Here is a 6,313-nt window from a genome sequence, read left to right on the forward strand (position 1 = left end):
ACCACGGGATCGTAGTCGTGATCGAGACCTGCGAGTACATAGTCCACCATCTCAGGGTCTGAAACAGGGCGACCTGCTGCTGCAAGTTCATCCCCGAGATTCTTCATCTTGGCGATGAAGGCGGAGCTCGACATCGTGCCCTTCTTTGTGGTGGTGATGGCGATCCGCAGATTTGTGATGCAAGACTGTGACTGCGATGCAAAGATTGTGGTAATTGCAGTTCATAAATCATAAGTATTTTCCTTACTAATAACCTGAGCAAGGATCTCTTTTGAGAAAGAATTCAGCAGATGGCTGAGAACTTGTTGATCCTTCTGCAGCCATGGCGCATACAGTGGGTTTGGCACCGTAGCCATGGTCTTGTCCGACTGCTGCTCCTCCACCGTGGCTGGGGGCGCGATGTCGGTTCCATCTAGGAGCCCTGTGACCTGCGCTCCTCACAGGCGGGGCATCACTTGGGCTTTCCATAGGAGATAGTTCCCCTTTGTCAACTTCTCGGCTGGTGGAGGACCAAGGTTGAGGACGACCGTAGTCGACGAAGCCATGGCGATGGAGAGGTTTTTTCAATGGCTAGATTGAGAAGAGGATGGCTCTGTATACCATGTAAGATTTGATGGAAGCGTTCCTACTCCTCATAAGGAGCCACGTGGTGTATATTTATGTATGACAGAAAAAGCCCTTGTTCGTGGCATACAAGGCAAGGTTGATCGCTAGGATACAGCCCGTACAGAGAAGAGAGAACGAGGTAGTTACGAGAGGGAATAGAAATAGGAGACAGTTGAGATTACAATAGGTTTAAACTGTATCATCTAACACGTGAAACCCAGACTAAAGTGGGCTTCCTTGGGCTTGATCGAGCCCGGTCCCTAAAAGCTCGTTGTGTTTCGGTATTCCTGCCATTTTGCAGTTATACTCCAAAACACAAAGCAAACTCGAAAACGGGGTTAATGTTAGTCGCCAAATGGCATGCTGAATGAAAATTAGTACTCCCTCTGAACCATATTATGGATCAGAGAGAGTACTGGTTTGAAAAATCAATGAAAACCTTTCGCAAAAAATCCATGAAAACATGTAGTAACAAAATTCATACAAGTGAGTTACTAGTATATGAAAAATCCATGAAAATAGGTAGTAACAAAATTCATGCAAATGAGTTAAGCACAGTCCTCAAGCTACAACAGAGGAGCGGCAAAATCAATTGACTTGATTGCAAAATTCCTTAGCATTCATGCATACTAGATCGGAATCACGCCATGACACGAGGGTGCCAGTCCAATGCTTTGGTCAAGCAGGTAATGTTGAGTTAGTAGGAACCCAGATTCAGCATATGCATTCATACAAACAATTACCGAGCGATTCATTTAATAGGGATTTCATAATCTGAAGCATCAGTTACTGCATCAGTCAGTACATACCAGGAAAAAACATAAGAACAATACACTTCCTACCAAAACATATGTATCCTCTAAAATCAGAATTGACATGGACAAACAAAGGAATTGTTAACAAACAACACTTGGACGAAGCAAATCATTCTAAGCCTACAATTGATAAGGTGGCTGAGAACACATATGCCTGCCACGCAACTCTGTACCGGCCAGCTGCTGAGTAATGTATTTAAATAGGGATCTCACAATCTGCAACGATAGTTAGGAAAGATTTCATAAAGAAGCAAGGGTATTACTAATGGCAGGGGGCAAGCATTATTGGCTTCTTGGCAGTCGCTTAATATGTCAATCTTTTGATCGTCATCTTCAACCTCCTTACAGTCTGGACATCTTCTCCTTTAAATCACTTGAATGGTCTTCAAATAGCATTGCCCACGAAGATATGCATCACTACCGCAAGCCACGCCGATGCATACACCACAAGAAGGAGCAGCACCACAATCTCGTCCATCTCTGCGATGTCGCGGTTGTGCCTGTCCTGCGAAGCGCCGAGGAGTGACGGCGAGCTAGGTTAGGATCGGCAGTGGCACGAGCACTGCGACAGTAAGAGAAATAGGGAAGGACAAGTGCACGAAAGAGGCGGGTCAAAGCAGCGAGGACGTACCTTGAGGACGATGCTACCCGACCTCCTCCTCCTTGATGACGAGGAAGCACCAAGGGCAGCTTGATGCTTGCCGGTGGCCTCCCTGATGAATTGGAGCCGAGCACTACGGGGTCAAAGGTGCATCACCTCATGCTTCTCCCGCTGAGCACCGAGGAGAGGGAGGCCAGCTTGGGAGCGAAAGAGGCAGAAGTTGAATACATGTAAGCAATCAACCAAGAAATGAGATGCTATATGTGAATAATATACAAATGAGGAGATGCTATATAAATGACCTGCAGCGCGCCTTGCCCTGCGGTGCTGGAGCAGACTGTTGTGCCTAAGCATGTGTGCCAGCCAGGCAGAAGCATTTATCCTGATTAATAACAATAGTAGTTGAGCTGCTATTGCGCCGCCAAGTTCTGTTTGCACACAGTAGAAGGGAACCAGAAATATTATATAAGCCTTGCTCGTTTTTGTAAGGCGTGGAACAAAGAAACGCTCCAGGCCTTCGTATCAATATAGAGAAGCTGAGCCTAGGTGTATAAATTACGAACGTTTGTTCTGCTACATCAAAAATAGAAGGATCAGTATGCTCATGTACTTGGAATTGTAAAGACAAATTTAAAAGTATCTGCTGCTGATAAAAAAATTATAACAAGATTTGGTGAAATGTCAGTAGGCTCTTAGGATCAGGGCAGCAGTCTTCGCCGTCTAAAAGTCTCTTGTTTGTAATTACACAAAAATGGAGTTTCATTTGTTTGTAATTACACAAAAATGGAGTTTCATTTGTTTGTAATTACACAAAAATGCAGTTTCCTTTGTTTTTTCCACATACACAAAAATGGAGTCTCCTTTGTTTTTCTACATAAACAAAAATGGAGTTTGCTAATGCAATCACATGTAGCAGAGTTGTTCAATCAATGGACAGGGGGGAATGATATATACACTAACCACCACAAAGTCGTGTAACAAAAAACAGAGGAAAAACTGAAGGAAGAGCAAACATGGCCAACTTCACAGGAGAGGTAGACATGCCTTTGCCGGGAGAGGAGCAGGGTAGCGGTCATCGCCGTCACCGGCAGGAGGTGTCTCTAGTGAGAAAAGACATGGAAGCAAGCTGGAGATTCACGACTCAGCCACAATGAACTCCATTAAAATCCTTTGAAGCATTCAATTGCCACAACAGACCTAGAGGAAATAGCCCAATTAGCTCACCCGCTCACCAAAAATAAGAAATGGAGGGAAAGAGATCCAAGAACACAAACCTACACTACAATGGGTGAGTGGATAAGAAGCATAAACATGTAGCAATACAATAAGCCTCTGAAGGAGACATGGCGGCTCAGCGGTGACGGCAAGAGAGATGGGCCGCTGGCTAGCCTCCTCTTCAGTCTCAGCATAGTACCTACAAAGAAATGTACCCCTTTAGAAATACCGAACCATTACAAATGCAGCCTCCCATAAAAATATAACCCTCTTCTGATAATAACAAAAATTCTAGTAAATACATATTTCATTAGCAAGAGAACGGGCAACCTCTTTGTTTGTTGATAGCTTAGCAGGCTCCAAAAGCAGGGAAAACTCTTGTTGGTTGATAGCTTGTAAGTCACTAAAGGTAGCTTGAGGTCCCCACACAAAAATTAAGTCCTCTGAGATCACATAAGATACATAATATAAATTTCAAATATTTACAAATAAAGTCGCAGTTTGGTTTGGTCTGTTCCCTTGAAAGAAAATTGTAATGCCCATCTCAGCATTAGTAATACAAATCCATCTTTCAACAATTAAGTACAAAATAATATATTCAACTATCTGAGCATAGTTCTCAGGAAGAATACTTGTTGTGTGGAATGGATCAGTGAGTAAGAAACAGAACAAATAATATTAAGATAACTATGATGCATCTCAATTCAGATGGGTCACTGACCAAAGGGTTATAAGCATTGCAATATTATATACTGACCAAATTAGTATTGCTCAGTATAAACGTAAGGCCTCTTGTTTAGGACAAAGGATAGATATTTGATATATCACAGGAAATGTAGCATGATATAATAGTATCAGGAGTACATAGATTTCACAGAGGTCTATTTTTAAAATGGCCACAACTGCAAAATTCCCTCTCGAGATCCCCAATGCTTCTGGTCACAGGGCAGCGGCCGCGGCTCCGGAAAGAAAATAAATAAATTCCTGCACTTCAAGAAAGCAAAGAAATCAAAAATCAGTTTTTGCAATGGTTTCTGCGCTAATTCAGTTTGTGCGCTAAAACAGAGTGTATCTAAATATTCAGTATCTAAACTAAAGAATATTTGTGGAATAGCTGAACTTCTAAACTTACACGTAGATCAACGGTAAATGTTCAGTCTTTTCAGTTCCTGTTCTAATTCATTTTCTGCACTAAAACAGAGTATATGTAAAGGTCCGGTATCTGAACTATCGAAGGTTTGTGGAACATCTGAATTTTTAAACTTAAACTGAGATCAAAAGTAAAGGTTCAGTCTTTTCAGTTTCTGTACTAATTCAGTTTGCGTGCTAAAATTCATTTTCTGCACTAAAACAGAGTACATCTAAAGATTCAGTTTCTGAACTATAGAAGGTTTGTGGAACAGTTGATTTTTTTAACTTAAACAGAGACCAAAAGTAAGGGTTCAATCTTTTCAGTTAAACAACGATCAAATATACAATCCTTTCAGTTCAATAGAGATAAAATGTTCAGTTTTGGCTAACATACTGATCACATGTACTCAATTATTTCCCTAAGACAGATTCATATGAGTTCTTCTACATGAACAGAGCACATGTTCAGATCAACACAAACAGGAACAAAACCCTAGGCATGCTTAAAAAATAAGCCTCGATACCATAATTTAACATCATTCCATTGTCATATACATGAAAGCCACAACAGAGCTGACGCAATCGACCTTGATCATAGATGGGAAAGACCCTACTGATTAAAGCATTGCGCTAATACAAACACCTACATTTCACTTACATATGTAATTCACAGCTTGTAGACACACAACTTGTAGACACGTATAGAAAAGAGATCAGGCTAATCAGGAGGAAGAGAGAAGTGTGGGTACCTGCAAGAAAGCTTACTGGCATGACTCATATCAGAAATCCTCCTCTGAACTCATGAAGAACCAATAGCATTGCGAACCATCGCTTATCCCAGAATAACAAAGTGCAACTTACTCTTAACCAGATTAGATCAAGGACCAACAACAAACAATAAAAGATCAAGAACAACGTATATGCAACAAAGGTATGAGAGAGAAGAAATATTTACATAAGACGACTATAAACACTGGAGCATAAATAAGCAACACCTTTAAATACAAATAAAAAGGGTTCGGGGTTCCATGCATAGTGGGCTCAGATTCGCCTTTCCTCGATCGTATAATCTACCCCCATCATCTCCTATCGCCAGATCAATCTGTTTATACAGTGGAGCTGCCCTGGTTATCACTCAACAAGAATGACCATCCAAGGACAGAACAATAAGTATCACAGGATCAAAAAGGATTCTAGAGACAAGGAAGGATCCAACTTGATACCCACAGGTGCCTCGATTGCTCAAAGGCACACTTATTTCAGCCATGGCTAATCATCATCGCCCTAGCAAGAATGGCTTCCGACCGACGGGGCACGTGATTCAAACGCGGTGGCACGAGATATCTCACCGCGGGAGTAACTATTCATTGCTATAGGAGCTCGGGCTCGATCAAACGGCCGAGATCAATCCGGATCGAGATCCGACGGCCAGAATCGCATCAGGAAATCGATCCGACGGCCAAAAGTGCCTGAGATCCGAGGAGCCATCCGAGGAGCCAGGGAACTTGTCGCGGGTCTTATTTCTGGATGGATCACCAGATCAATATGTTCTTACGAGGGTGAAACTGCCTTGGTTATCACTCATCAGAAATGACCATCCAAGGACAGAGTCACTAAAATGAGAACATGATCAAAACAGTTCAAAGAAACGACGGAGGATCCAAATTAATACCCACAAGTGCCTCGATTACTCGAGAGCATGCCTATATCATCCATAACTAATCATCATAGCCTGGCCATGTCCCATACAATAGCCTAAGCAGAGCAGGGGAAGATGGAGCTCACCGAGGGAGGTTGTAGCCAAGGCAGTACTCAGTGGGCACCGGGGTTTCGCCTGAACGCCGTCCAACCGGTGAGGAACCACGTCTGAGTTGCGCCTTGCACCATCCCACCGACGAGCATGAATGCCAATGGCACCAAAGCGGCCAAGGATGATTCAGATTGG

General features: G+C 42.7%; 2 long non-coding RNA genes across 9 annotated transcripts in view; both read right to left on the bottom strand.

Annotated features, from left to right (window-relative positions):
* Nucleotides 1–1,332: 1,332 nt before the first annotated feature.
* LOC119329346 lies at nucleotides 1,333–2,591 on the bottom strand. The gene is made up of 2 exons (XR_005159454.1): nucleotides 2,053–2,591; nucleotides 1,333–1,926 (listed from the first exon to the last, which is right to left on the bottom strand). It is a non-coding gene; the product is annotated as an uncharacterized LOC119329346 (long non-coding RNA).
* Nucleotides 2,592–2,599: 8 nt separating this feature from the next.
* Nucleotides 2,600–6,313, bottom strand: part of LOC119329345 — a 7,393-nt gene continuing 3,679 nt past the window's right edge. For 6 of the 8 annotated variants that reach the window (XR_005159452.1, XR_005159453.1, XR_005159449.1 and 3 more), the window contains 4 exons: nucleotides 5,118–5,470; nucleotides 3,568–4,221; nucleotides 3,297–3,436; nucleotides 2,600–3,219 (listed from right to left, as the gene is read on the bottom strand). This is a non-coding gene — a long non-coding RNA (uncharacterized LOC119329345). Of the gene's footprint in view, nucleotides 3,220–3,296; nucleotides 3,437–3,567; nucleotides 4,227–5,117; nucleotides 5,471–6,313 lie in introns of all 8 variants that reach the window. The other 2 variants (XR_005159451.1, XR_005159447.1) reach the window with 2 other exon arrangements.

The sequence above is a fragment of the Triticum dicoccoides genome, chromosome 7A, assembly GCF_002162155.2.
Source record: "Triticum dicoccoides isolate Atlit2015 ecotype Zavitan chromosome 7A, WEW_v2.0, whole genome shotgun sequence".
Classification (NCBI taxonomy): domain Eukaryota; kingdom Viridiplantae; phylum Streptophyta; class Magnoliopsida; order Poales; family Poaceae; genus Triticum; species Triticum dicoccoides.